Genomic DNA, 13,115 nt, shown 5'->3' with positions numbered 1-13,115 from the left:
CGTGCCCGCAGAGCAAAGGGAAAAGCTCCAAATCGAGTTTTTAAGTGCAATTTTGGATGTAATCTTATCTGAGCCCGTTAACCTGCAGGCGTATGATTATTAAGGTGACTATCAGATTAGTATGAACCATCAAATGCGCGTTACTATTCCCTGTGTGAATTCGGTAATGCTGGTGAGATCCTGAAGCCGAGCCTGTTTCCTCATCGGGGCACAGAGACCTTTCAAAATCATTTGCATGCATCGCTTCAGCTTCACTTCAGGGTGGCAGGCAGCAAATCTTTAAAAGCCCAGCTCTCTTAGGGGCAGAAAATAAAGGATATTGACTCTCTTAAAGCTGTGGGAAGAATTTTTGTAGGAGGAATGTAATTATTAGGTCTGAAGTCTGACCGGGATGCACAACACTGCCTTGAGATGTGTGTGAAGCAAGCAAAAGTACCCCAAAAGTCTCCTTCCCCACTTAATGGGAAAGTAGAGTGAATACAGGGTATGGAGGTAAACCTGTACAGTTAAATTATCTGCAGCCGGGTAGTGAAATGCATTCATCCCTTCTGGCACTGCTGCTAATTCATATTTAAAGCAATATGAATTTCATGAGCATTTAAAAAAATCATATTTTAAATTCAATTTGCTGTCAACTCATTTGATGTTTTGTGTAAAGTCATTTCCCATAAACAGGTTACTGAATATCAAAAGGCTTGTCTCATCCATAATTTTTGGAAAGAAATAGTATTATAATAAAGATGAGAATCTGGTTCTCGTGAGGAAGCACTTTGGGGGTTGCTGGTGCTCTTTGCTGCTTCCCTTTTCACAGTCAAGGAACGGCCTGGGCAAGTTACATGCAAGAGGCATTCATAATTCTGTTTTCTAGTAGGTTGTTCTTTAAACAATTGGTGTTATATATATTATAATAATATATATACACACACACAGAGATGTATTTCCAGATACCGAAGAGCTGGATGAAAATGGATTACGCTACCTCATATGTTGGAGACCTCTCAAGCTGTACAGCTCAAGCGGCATTTGGCGAACCGGGTAATATTTGTGGATGTGTTGAAAAAGCAAGGTGTGCTTGTTTAGAAGTGTAGAAGAAATAACTGCTCTGCTTTCTTGGCACGGGTTTCTTGCCCGTGCTTGGAGATGGCTGGCACCTGGAAGGTGCTGCGCTAGGTGAAACAGCATCAAAGCTGCTACGGAGCAGAAGCCTTTGCAAAAAGAAATAAATTGGTCTCTGGATGCCACCAATTTCTCTTCCAGGTGCTGAGTAATGTGCCCTGGGTGTAAGCATATAACATGCAGGTAAGCGGCTTGGGCTGTTGCGAAGATTTGATGGATTCCTAACACAGCAGATCAGGCCGGTGAGGCTGAAACAGCTTTTCATTTATTTATCTGCTTACTTGAGCCCGCTCCATTGTAAAAGTGGACGTCACCCTCTGTCTTTGAAAACTGCTAGAGAAAAAAATATTAAGCCCCTCGGTTTTCCAAAACTTTCCAAAACCTACGTGTTTTTCCAGTGGATGATGGATTTTTTTGTTACTTCAGTTAGGGAGGAAAGCTCCGCCTAATTGCCAGGTGTCAAAATGCCCTCAAAAGTAGAATTTCTGTGCTTGAGGCAGCTCACATGAAGCCGCTGAAGCATTTCTGAACGCTAGCACCCCCTTAATTTAATTCCTCCTTTCAGCTGAGCCTTCCCCTTCTGAAGGAAGTCCCCCCTACAAGTCTTCCCCCTGCACGCGCTGCAGGATGTTGTCGGTACGGTTGGGGAAGACGGGGGGCTGAACGGAAGAGTTGGGTGTTCATGCAGTAGCACTTTCTGCTTCTCATTCCTTGTGTTGCTTTTATGAAGAAAATTAAATGCATCCCGGAGAGTCACGGGCATCTGGGCATAGCCTGAAAATGCTGACACCATTGCCTGGATTTGATTCATGGGAAAACAAATAATCAGAGCTGGTGGAAAGTGGAGCATGGGTTAGGCAGAAGGGGGGAATGGGAATAAGACCAGCTTTCCCAGGCGAGCACGTAGCGCTGCAGGAGGAGGAGCCCAATGTGCACCGGTAGTGCTGAAGCCTGCGCGTTCAGATTGTCACGGCACAAAGCAGATGGACGATGCCCACCGCAGGAGGCTCGGGGCATTACAGCGGGGTCCATGCTCTGGAGAAGACCTGGGGCTCTCTGAAACGCGATGTGCTCTGCTCTGAAGGGGCTCTGCTGAGATGCTGTGCTGCTCCTCGCCCTGAAGCACTGGCTCGGGCACGTCGATAGATGGTGCAAGTTTGCTGCGGCTCGTGGGGATCTGGAGCTTCTTGCTCCAGGGTTGCAGTACAGATAGTGGGATCCGGGAGGCGAAAGCTCGGTGCCCTGCCAGCTGTAGGGAAAAGCTGAACCACAAACACAGCGGGGGCTGCCCCAGCCTTGCCAGCTCCTGAAGGCGAGATCTGGGAGCTCGGCTAGCCCAAATGAGCTCCTGGAGGAACAAACCTGCAGCGGGGAGGAGGCAAAGAGACTGCTGGTCTCCATCCTCAGCACGGCATTAAGTGCTTATGGCGGCAGGTGGAAACCTTGCTGAGGTGGGGCAGAAGTGAACGTAGCCCCTAGTTTGTCATTTAGAGCTTAAAAAAATAAATGAGGACATCGAAAACAAAGCTGGGAGCTCCAGCAGAGCTTTGCAGACTCGGTGTGGAATTGCACGACTGCCGATCAGGCTGTGCAAGTGTCCTGTAAGGTCTGCAGATGGGTTGTGTGGCGGGTCTGGGAAGTCTGGTGTAAATCAAGGAGGCAGAGCTGGTGGTTTGCACGAGCAGGAGGCTATCAGGACCTCCTCCGCCAGTGGAGCTCTGCCATAGTGTTAATGGTGGGGTCGTGGAATCGGACCTTCGATGGAACGATGTGGTCCAGCCCTCTCTTTGCAATATCTCCCTACGGAGAGCTGTCTGCCAGTCCACCCAAGAGCGGCTCAGCACGCTCAGGCCGTGCGGTGTTTGATGCTGGGAGGCCGTGAAGCCCAGGAGGGGAAGCGCAAGCCGTGCAGTCTGTATGCAGGAACGGTTTCTACAAGGGTTTGTTTCCCTGCTCGGGAGCTGGCAGACCGCTTGCAGCTGTCTGGGGAACAATGATTTCTCTTTGTGGCAGCTTTCAAGGTTTTTAACCGTGTCTGTTTCATGTAGAAACAAACCAAAAAAAATCTTCTGGACTGTTCTAATCAAAATGGAAACATCTGGTTGGGGAGTAGAAATAGCGGATGTGTTTCCAGCGCAGTGCCAATTTTGCTGCTGCCTGCTTCAGTGTCTGTTAGGCACCAAGCCGGGAGGTTCAGTCCCCCCATATAGCACTGACCTGCAAAACCCAGAGGGTGTGCGCCTGCCCGTGCTCCCTGCAGCCCTGCTGCCTGCTCTCCTGAGCAGGTGAATTGAAAGCAGGGCATCTCCAAGCTGAAAGGTCTCTGGGAAAAGCCCTGTGCTTCAGGAGCACGCTGCCTGGTTAACCATGTCTCGGGCAGCAAGAATGCAACCGGAGATGCAAGGAGAGGAGATAACGGGGTTTAGGCAGCTTTTCTGCTGCGTGGAGACTTTGCTGGGGTTGTTGCCTGCCCAAGGCCGCTGGCAGATGGCGCAGCAGAGGGGCAGACCCTGTCTTCATCCCCAGGCTCTGCCCACACGCCATGGGGCACTGCTCTCTGCGCGGGGTCAGGGGACGGGGGCATTCTGTGGTGAAACGGTGAAAGTGCTGCGCTGAGATCCGTCGTAATAATCCTTGATTAACATGGTTATCCTGCTGTTAAGGGCTGTTGCTGGACAGGATTAAGGAAGAAAGACCTGTGAGAAGCAGGACCGGTTACGTGTTATCGCCGTGGGTCAGCCTGATGGTGTGGTACTGCCTGATGTTTTTGAGTCTGCCTTGTGAAATGGCAGAGAGAAATGTACGGCTGCTGTCTGGAAGCTTTCATCTTCACATGGAAATAAGCTTTTCTTGCAGAAGTAGGCTGCTTTTTCAGATGCTTTCAGAAACGCTGATGTTGTGCCTTGGTTGATCTGGCTAATTAAAAATGAGATCCTGTCAATCAAAGCCATTACTTTAATGGCAATGGCAAAAACGCAAAGAGCAGCCCTAGTAAATCAGTGTTAGAGAGGAATGCGCCTCATTTCCTCTGTCTAATTTACTCAGGAAAAATTTAGGCTTTTATTGTGAGTCTTGATATTCGCAGACCTTTCTGTTATTAATTTTTACTGTTTTAATTACCGCTGCCTGCCCAGACAATCGATGCTAGTTTATTCAGAATACTTCATTACTTGCCCGAAGTTTGGGGAGGTCGCAGTGAGGTCTCTCCTCCAGCTTTTATATACCAAATTTTTCAAATCTCAGTAAGTCTCCAGGTGCCTTAGTGACTGATTAAGCTCAAAATGGCAAATACGTCCACCTAGCAGCAACACCTAACCACATGCAAATAGTGCATTTGCTCAAGCGGTCCTCAAAAGCAGCACCTTCCTCCCCCTGAAAACCTGCAAGACCTCGAAACAGCAAAAATGCCTTTTTTCAGATATTCCTCTTATCTCTTCCCCATGCACGTTTGAGGAACAGATCCTGATGTTCCTCCAAGCGGCCTGGCGCAGAGCTGCTCTTTGACTTCCTCCTCGTCCCAGTATTTGCTAACCCCCAGCGCCGCTCGCTGTCTTCGGAGACATTCCCAGAGTCTCCCTTGCAGCATCCCCCCCGAGCCTGTGTGCCCCTGAGCTCGCCCACTGCTGGCTCCTCTTGTCTCTACCTCTGCCATTTCCCAAAGAAGTCGGTGGCACGAATTTCTTTCCGACCCCTGCTTCAGCCTCTTCTCGGAGCACTGGAAGTTGGCAGGGTTCTGACACAGTTTCTGCGAGCCTTTACAGCAGAGCCTCTTCCCTTCCCGAGGGGGAAGCCTCAAAGACAGCGTCTATCTGCTCGGCTATTCCAGCTCTCCTGCTCCCCTAATTACAATTTCATGACTTAATCATAAGCTGCCTTTTCCTCAGGTCTGCTCGGAACATCTTCCTCTTTTCTGCTGTTGACGCATGGGCTTTCCCTTTAATGTCTCGGTTGTTCAGCTCTGAGCTGAGTGAGGGGACTGAAATACCTGATGACAAGCAGGGGATCTTTCAAATTCCTTTTGAAATACACCTGGAAATTGCAAATTCAGTTCTCAGATGGAAAACTCAACTGCCTGCCACCCGAGGCAGGCAGCCAGGCAGGAGCTTCCCGCATAAACAGGCGAGTGGCACGGGTACAACACACGGCCTCTATCTGCAAGGGTCTCTGCGCTCCGCAGTCCAGCCCAGCTCTTTACTGGGTGCCTTGTGGCGGTATTTTCCTTAAGCTTCCAGTCTTCTGATGATGAGAGACTGCTTTCATTAACTAAAACGGGCCTGAAAGCATGAGGGCGATCAACAAGGAGATGCTACCGGCTGGAAAACTGCGGGGCAAAGATATATGACATGAAGCTTTTTGGCTTCGGAGGTCATGGTTTGTTTTTGAGGAAAGCAGAGTGATAATTCTGGTGTGCCACTGGAACTATTCGCAGCTGGCTTTTATGGTTAAGGTGGTTTTTTCCCCTGGTTTTGTTTCTTTAGGATACACCTCCCTGTGAAAAGCCTTGTGTATTTGATTCTGAGTCTTTTCGTCTTGTAGGATTTTTACATTTGATTTTTTTTTTTTTTTCTTAGACTGGGGGATTAGGATTTTTAGCCAAACTGCTTTGAGCATGGCTGTTGAGGTGTGTGGAGGTGGAGGCAGTCTCTTCCAAGCTGTCTTCTTCTGGTCACATCTTCAGCATCTGTGTGTTGGGGTCGTTTCCCCTTCAGGTGACATGAACATGCAAAGAGCAAACGAAAATATGTATTTTTGACTTTATCATAATGAGAAAAGAGGAGGTGTCCAAGAGGGGAAGAAAGCAAACCCCATCTATAACAGCTCCAAGCTAGGATGAAAAATTAATGAAATGAACACCCTTTATTTCCCACAGGTCCTGCAGCAAAGGTCTGCCTTATCTTTCTAAGAAAAAAAAATAATAATATTGTGTGTGTGTGTCTTCTCGACCTGTTTAGGTCTTCACACATGCAGACATGATCAGCAGACACGCCTGGATGCTCGCTGATGGCTGGGGAGATGCTGCTTTATGGAAAACCCTTCTCTCCTTTGCCACTTGTGATCCTGCCTGCTGGGTTTGTCTCCTTTCATCGGGCTTGTGCAGCTCGGCCAGGCTCACTTTGCCCTCCTGTGGCTGACAGAGGATGTTCAAGGCGGCAGCGGTGCATCCTGTGGGTGCATCCATCCATCAGCTGTCCTCACCCTTTGCTCCCAGCATCTCCTTCGTGGCTGTGATCTGTATTTTGGGCTTGCTTCTGAGCATAAAGGCAAGCGTCTCTCCTGGTCACTTCATGAAGAGTTGGAAACTCGTGATTCACGTTGCCTATGTTGTTTGGAACATCGCTGACTGGAGCGGCTGGGGGAGAAAATCACCTTGGGTTTCCTCACAGTGAACTACAGCCAAATCCTATCAAGAGCACCCCACTGCCAGTTCTTTCTTTGAACCCCGTGTACAAAATAATTGACCGTAACAGGGGTTTCCTCGGTGAGAGACAGAGCATTCGGACACTTCTTGAAACACATGCAATTCTACCCCAAAATAACATCAACGTTGTCAACCTCCTGCAGAACTGCTGCACCCTCAGCTCTTCAGCTCTGGCTGCCTCAGGTGCATGCTGCTGACGGCGATTCAGCTCGTGCTTTATTTTCAGCTGCTGATTTGTTTTCAGAATCTGATAAAATACATCGAGAGGGATGGGACCGGGGTGTCGCTGCCTCCTCAGACGCTGCAGAGGCGGGCAGTGTCAGCAGTACGCAGGATGGCTTGAGCGCGGGGGCTGGCCACATCGCAGGGCCGTCGTGGGGATGCTGCCTCCCGGTCACTCCGATTAAGCAGCCGGGACTGCAAGGTGATGGTTTTCTGCTGAGAAATTGGTTTTCCGCTGAGAAACTGGGGGTGTCGCATGCGAGAGTGCGAAATGGCTTCCAAATCTGTAGCCGCTGCGTGACAGGGTGACTCATTTGTGGGAAGGGGAAAGAGACTTTTTCTTTTCCCTCATTGTCAGGTTTTGAATGTGAACGTAGGAAAATCTCACATTTAATAATGATGAAGAGAAAATTACTGAGGCAGCAGATGCTGCTGATCTTTGCGTTTAACTGAAGTGGACCCAGCAGGTACTTGTTGGCAATGCTTCGCGTTCCGGGCTTGGTTCAAGGATATCGTTGGGATATTTTGAATTTGCAGGTGGCGAAAGTAGAAGACAGCACGAACAAGTGCAAAATAAAACTTTGTGAAGAAATATGTCTTTAAAATACTGTACCTGGATCAGCGGTTCACTGGTGCTTCATTTTAGATAGGCAAGAGTTAAGCAGCTTGGCTCAGGTAAGGGCTCTTATTCTCCGCAGACTTGTTGTTCCCCATAAATCTCATTTAACTGTCTGTACTGCTTGTGAAAATGAAAAAGGACAGGGTCAAGGGAAGGAACTTGAATTGGAACCATTTAAAATAAATAAAAGCCACCACTCCAGATGAATGCAGCAAATGAAAGGAAGCCAACTGGTAATGCAGCAGCTCCTAAAGCGGGCGGGAGCTCTTCCTTCCATTTGAGTTGGTTTTGGTCAGCGCCATGTGCTTGTTGCTCTGGCTGTGGTGCCAGTTCAAAACTTACCCCAAATCAATTGATTTTGCCAGAACTCCAGATGCAGTAACAGGGACGTTCACAAGGTGAGGGCTCAGCTTCTTGGCTGCGGCATTAATGATTGCACGTGGCTTAGCTGGGGATGGGTGCTGTGCTTGGGAAGATACGTCCCTGCCCGCAGCCATGAGATTTCCCAAGCAGGGCTGGGGCCCAAATGTGATTATAATGCGAGTCAGGATGTAATTCTTAATGCAGGAGGGGATGTGGGAGTGCAAACCCTGTTTGATATGGTAAAATCTTCACAGTTCTGTAGTTCTCAGCCTGAAGTTCTGCACCCATTGAAGATTTCCGAAGTTGGAGCTTTAGCATTGCTTTCATGTGAAATATTTATTTTCACATTACAAAGAAAATACTGGCCTAGAAAGGGAAAGTGTTCACAAAGCACCAGGATTAGGACTGTGAAAAATTGCACAGAAAATTGCTTTCAGGTCCACGTTTCAGAGCCAAAGTGGCCTGAGCTCTCAGACGTGACAGGCAGTCACGGGCTCCTCGTCAGCTCTCCAGGAGCTGCTGAGCGCTCAGTGGGTGTCTGGGAACGAGGCCACCGATTTAGGCTGCTGTGTGGGGACTGAATGGCCTGATCTGAGGCAGCCTCTTCAGGAAGTTTTCACTGGATTCCCATAAACTCTTTGAGTCGGAGTACGTTATTTCACGTTTCCAGTTGGAGACTTAACTCTGTTCTTAAGTTTCCAACGCAGAGCTTGCTTACAGCCCTGGGAGGAAGGCAGGTATTTTGAAGCAGCGTTGCTTTGAGGGCTCTTTGACCTCTCCAAATATGCTCTTCCGTACAAATAGCTGAGTGGATGCTTGATGGCAGCTTGGGGGCAGGCTGGCTCAGGACCATGCTGCCTCCCATCCCTGCCACTGAACTTATGGCTTGGTGTAGCAGAAGTTCTCCAGAGGGTTGAGTCCCACCACCTCGTCCAGCTACCGGTACGTCATCCTTGGCAGGGATCTGTCCGTCCTGCTCCTAGCTGTGTCTGGCGATGGATGCTCTTCAGCCCCCCCAGCAATCCCGCTGGTGCTTCCTGGTGGCTGCTGCTAGGAAGCATCCCCTTCTGATGTTCTCTCCCTGCTGACATATCACCTCATTACTTCTTCCCCTTCGTTTTGGGAGATAATATCTAGATTATCCCTTCCTCATTTTGTAAAGTCCTTCTCATACATGACAGTTAGGAATCTTTTCTTTGATCTTCTCTTTGTGCAGGAAGGTTGAAAGAATTACGACAGATTTATTTACTGTTCCTTTGACCCTTGGCTCTCTCCAGTTGGCCACAGATTTCTAAATTTCTGAGGTCTAAAGACGGCTGGGGTTGTTGTTGTTACTCCATGGGGATTTGTTATAAATGCTGCATTTTATGTTGCAAGCCTGCAGGAGGACATTTTTGATCCATATTCGTTTTATAGCTCCTTGCCACCGTCCCAGCAGCGTTCCTGTACCACTGCCTTGCCCTGCCCTGTTTCATACAGGCCTTAACCTGGCGAGGTGTAGAGCATTGCATTTTTCTTCACCAGAGTACAAATCAGGTTACATTTTTAAGACTGCTGGTTCTTCTGACTTGTCAAGATCATGTTCATTCTAGCCCTGTCTTCAAACTTCCTTACAGCTTTTGTCACCTGCAGAATTAGTAAGCATGTCCTCCATCATCCACGCTATCTGTGAAAGCATTCAAGCCACCCAAGACAGATCACCGTGGAAAATAGCCTGTCAGTTTGGCAGTGAGCCACTGGTGCTGCTCTCTGAGGACAGAGCTTCTGCACTCTGGGTCATGGTTCACGTTAGCTAAAGATGCCCCCCGTCACCCGGCCTGTCCCGTCCCAGTCCGCAAGGCCAGGGGGCCCGGGCACTCAGCACGGGTGCTGGTTGTTTTTAGCCCTTTTTATCGCCGCTGTCCCAAATGGTAAGTCGGGGCCTTCACCCCAGGCTGCTTGGAGGTGCTGAGGGCTGTGCCTTGCCGGCCCGAGAGCTGGGTGCTGCTTGTCCCAGACCTGCTGCCCTGAGGTGTTGTGGCCGGGCTGTCGCCTTGGTTTACAAATGACCTTGTGTATCTGCGCGAGGAAGGGGAAATCCTGTGGAGCGAGCCCCACCTAGGGAGGAAAAAACGCCGAGGGTGGGTTTCAGCATGTCCTTGGGCTCTGCTGCGGCGCGTCCCGCATAGACGAGCGGTGACTCATAGCTCCGCGACAAATTCCAGTCTCCAGAGTCTCTTCCTTCCTTCCTTCCTTATCTGCCTGGCTTCGCTCCCCGCGGGTCAGCAGGACGGGTGGCTCAGGGCCTGCTGCTCAGGCCGCCCGAGGGTACGGGCTGGGGAACGGGGAGGGAGCAGTGCCCTGGGACAACTCTAGAAGAGATTTTGTCCCATGATTTTTTGTGCCTGCTAATGGGAGGCTTGAGGAATGCGTAGCATTCTTTCTGGATATGTATTTTCCACTGGAAGGCAATTCCTCACTGCACACTTTTTCCTGGACGCACTCCGGTGCTAGCACCGAGCGAGGCACGCCGGGCATTCGGCACCGTATCGTGGTTGTTATTCATAAAGCTCCGGCTCTTTTGTGGGGAGGAGGCGGCAGAGCTATGAATTAAACCACCCGTGGATGGCAGGAGTACAAGGAATGCTGATTCCTCAGGGTTTCATCTTGTGAGGTGTAAGGCGAGCTAAGCTGCGGAGCAGTGCTGGCTGCTCCATCTCCTGAGGCGTTTGAGTCACCTCTGTGCTGTCAGAGGGCAGGCTTTCAGCCGAACTGACGTGCGGCGGTGGAGCCAGCACTAATAAGAGTTCTTTCTTCTGTGTTGTTTCAGTGGTGCTAAGGACCCGTGCCGTGGTTCCCTCTCCTGTGCTTTCAGGGCGAGTCAGATGGATCTGACATTCACAGCTTGTTAATCACCAGCACCCCAGGTAAAAATAACTGGATGCTTTAAGTGCTGTAAGATTTTCTACTGACGCTTAATAACACCCTGGATGTTTCTCTTAGCTCTTGTACTACTGTAGTAATTTGATCATCGCAGCATAAAGCTGGTTTCGGCCGCACGGAGCGGGAAGTGGGCTGGATGGCTGGAGCTCTAACAGTGGTCCTGCAAGTTTGTCTTGGTTTGGCAGTTTTGTTCAGGCCTGTTTTATTCAGCTTATTGTGAGAAGGGAAAAAATCGGGACCCTGGAAGTTCCACAAAAAGGAGAACAAACACTGCAACTGATTTTCTGCCCTCCTCCAACCAATTTGCTGAGTGCTTCCAGACAGCTGCTTAACGCCATTTGGTCTGTGGAAACCTTCCACGTGCCGGCGGCGGCGATGAGTAACAGGCCCCGTGGGAAGCTCTGGCAGCCGGCCCCAGGGAGCACCACCACCTGAGTGCCACGTCTCAACGTCCACACGCCCGATTTCTGCCGGGTGTATTTGCGGGATGCCGGTCTCCAGCTAGAACAAAGCCACCTGAGGTAACACTGATCTGTGTCCGGCCTTCTGGGCAGACACAAAAAATACCAGTGTCTGTTAAAGGATTCTCCTGTCTTAGCTGGTGTCCCGGAGTGCTGGCGGCCGGGTGTTCTCCTCGTGTCACCGACAGGAGAAGCCTCTGCCAGGATTTGGCTGGCAGCTGCACGGACCCAGCCCCAGTTGAGAGGGATTGCTGGTCAGGTGCTGCTTGGAGCTCCCACCTGGAAGTTTAGGAAAATTACACCACGCTACCTGGGGCCTGAGAAGCTAATTTTCCTCACTTGCAAACATGAATCAATTGGTTTAACAAGCAATACTTTATTAGATGGAAAGAAGGTCTTGAGGGAAGAGAAGCTAGGTAACATAAAACACACTTAATTTTAAAGTGCTCTAATTGCTCCGCAGTCCTGTTGGAGGCAGCTAGCTGCTTCCCCTTCCTACAACACCACCTCACAGCTTGGGGGCATCGATTTTGGGGCGTTTGTCCCTGGTCCTGCTAGAAACGAGGGCTGATGGTCTCGCTGTAGGAGATGCTTCTGTGGGATACAGGACTAATGCAGTCTTCTTCAGTGCTCGGACTGTTCGGTGACCTCCAGCTCACAGGAGACCCACCAGCATGTTGTCAGAGTCAGAAAAATGTTGAGTACCCATAAATGTCGATTTTACCGTCATCTGGTGGGAGATCCCGCTGCCTGATCAGACCCCGGTGTTGTCTGAGTCGGGGAAGCCCACGATCGCATGACATTCCTGGGTCTCTGTTAGGGCCCGCTTCCATTTTGCACAGCTTCATTTCCACGGTGTGTTTGGCTGGTGTCCCTGATGGGAGCTGCCTTCTTACCCTAAAGCACAATCCCGCGGGCCTCGTCTGTGCGGCGTTGGTGGCACTCCTTACGTTGGCACTGCATGGCACGCTCATTCCAGGACAGGGAAACTCTCCTGGTTGTACTTGTGCTAGTTCCAGGGGGAGATTTACACATCAGGCATGTCTCTGAGTGACAGATCACTCCCACAGCCTTAGTTTTAGGTTTTAATACTGCTCTGACGGTTTGCTGGAAAGCCGATGTAAACATCCTTGCGAGCAATGATACACAGAAATTCCCCTCTAAGCTGAGGGAGGGAAGCTCACCCTTCCTCCCCTCCCAGCTCACACCTTATAATGTCCCTGTTGTTGCTAAAATGGGTTTAAGGACATTTAAAGTTTGAAACTGCGCCTGGCTTGGCTTGGCCCCCTTGGTCCGTCCCCTCAGCTGCTGCCTTGCTTTTCTGTGCTTTGATTTTGCTGGCGTTTCTTATCTGCTGCTTGGGGTCTGTTGGACACATCCAGCTAGGAAAGCAGTAATACTACATAGTAAAATAACGCTGGCCGGTAGGATAGTACTTCTGCTCCGGTATAAGGGGACTTCATACTCTTTGGTAACTTGGAGCTTTGCGATGATCTGTTTTTACTGGGCCTGTTCAAGGTAATTGATATTTTTGCCTTTGTGTCTGTGTTTTGAGGGCTGAGCCCACACTCCCTGGGGGCTGGAGGCAAAACCCTGGAGCCAGAAGCTGAGTTGGGCCACGTGGGATCCAGATGCCTGAGTGCAACTGGTGACTTCCCCCAAGAAACCTGTTGCTTCGGTGGCATAAGGCTCTGGGTAGGTGTTCTGCTGGAGCCGGGATGTCCGCCACCAGCTGGTCACCATCGTCACGTGGGAAGGAAACCACCCAGAGGAGCCATGGATCTCCTCGAGGCAGCTGCTGACAGGGCTTTATAGTGCTGCAGAAAATGTATTCAGCCTATTTAGTTTGAATAGGGTGTGAAGCTCTCCTGTGGGAACAGAGCTCCTTCACCCTTAGACCAAATAAATCTTACTTCCTGGGCGATTGCACCAGACAGGAGCTACAGCTGGGTGTTGTTCTGCACGTGGGGAGCGTATTCACCTGCTTGTGGAG

At 50.0% G+C, this 13,115-nt stretch overlaps 1 long non-coding RNA gene across 1 annotated transcript in view; it reads left to right on the top strand.

Moving 5' to 3' along the window:
• Positions 1–963: 963 nt before the first annotated feature.
• Positions 964–13,115, top strand: part of LOC118170277 — a 46,681-nt gene continuing 34,529 nt past the window's right edge. The window contains exon 1 of the long non-coding RNA XR_004752619.1: positions 964–1,035. This is a non-coding gene — a long non-coding RNA (uncharacterized LOC118170277). The remainder of the gene's footprint in view (positions 1,036–13,115) is intronic.

Source organism: Oxyura jamaicensis, chromosome 7, assembly GCF_011077185.1.
Source record: "Oxyura jamaicensis isolate SHBP4307 breed ruddy duck chromosome 7, BPBGC_Ojam_1.0, whole genome shotgun sequence".
NCBI classification, from domain to species: Eukaryota; Metazoa; Chordata; class Aves; order Anseriformes; family Anatidae; genus Oxyura; species Oxyura jamaicensis.
The sequence above is the reverse complement of the archived record's forward strand: the minus strand, read 5'-3'. Positions and strand labels throughout refer to the sequence as shown.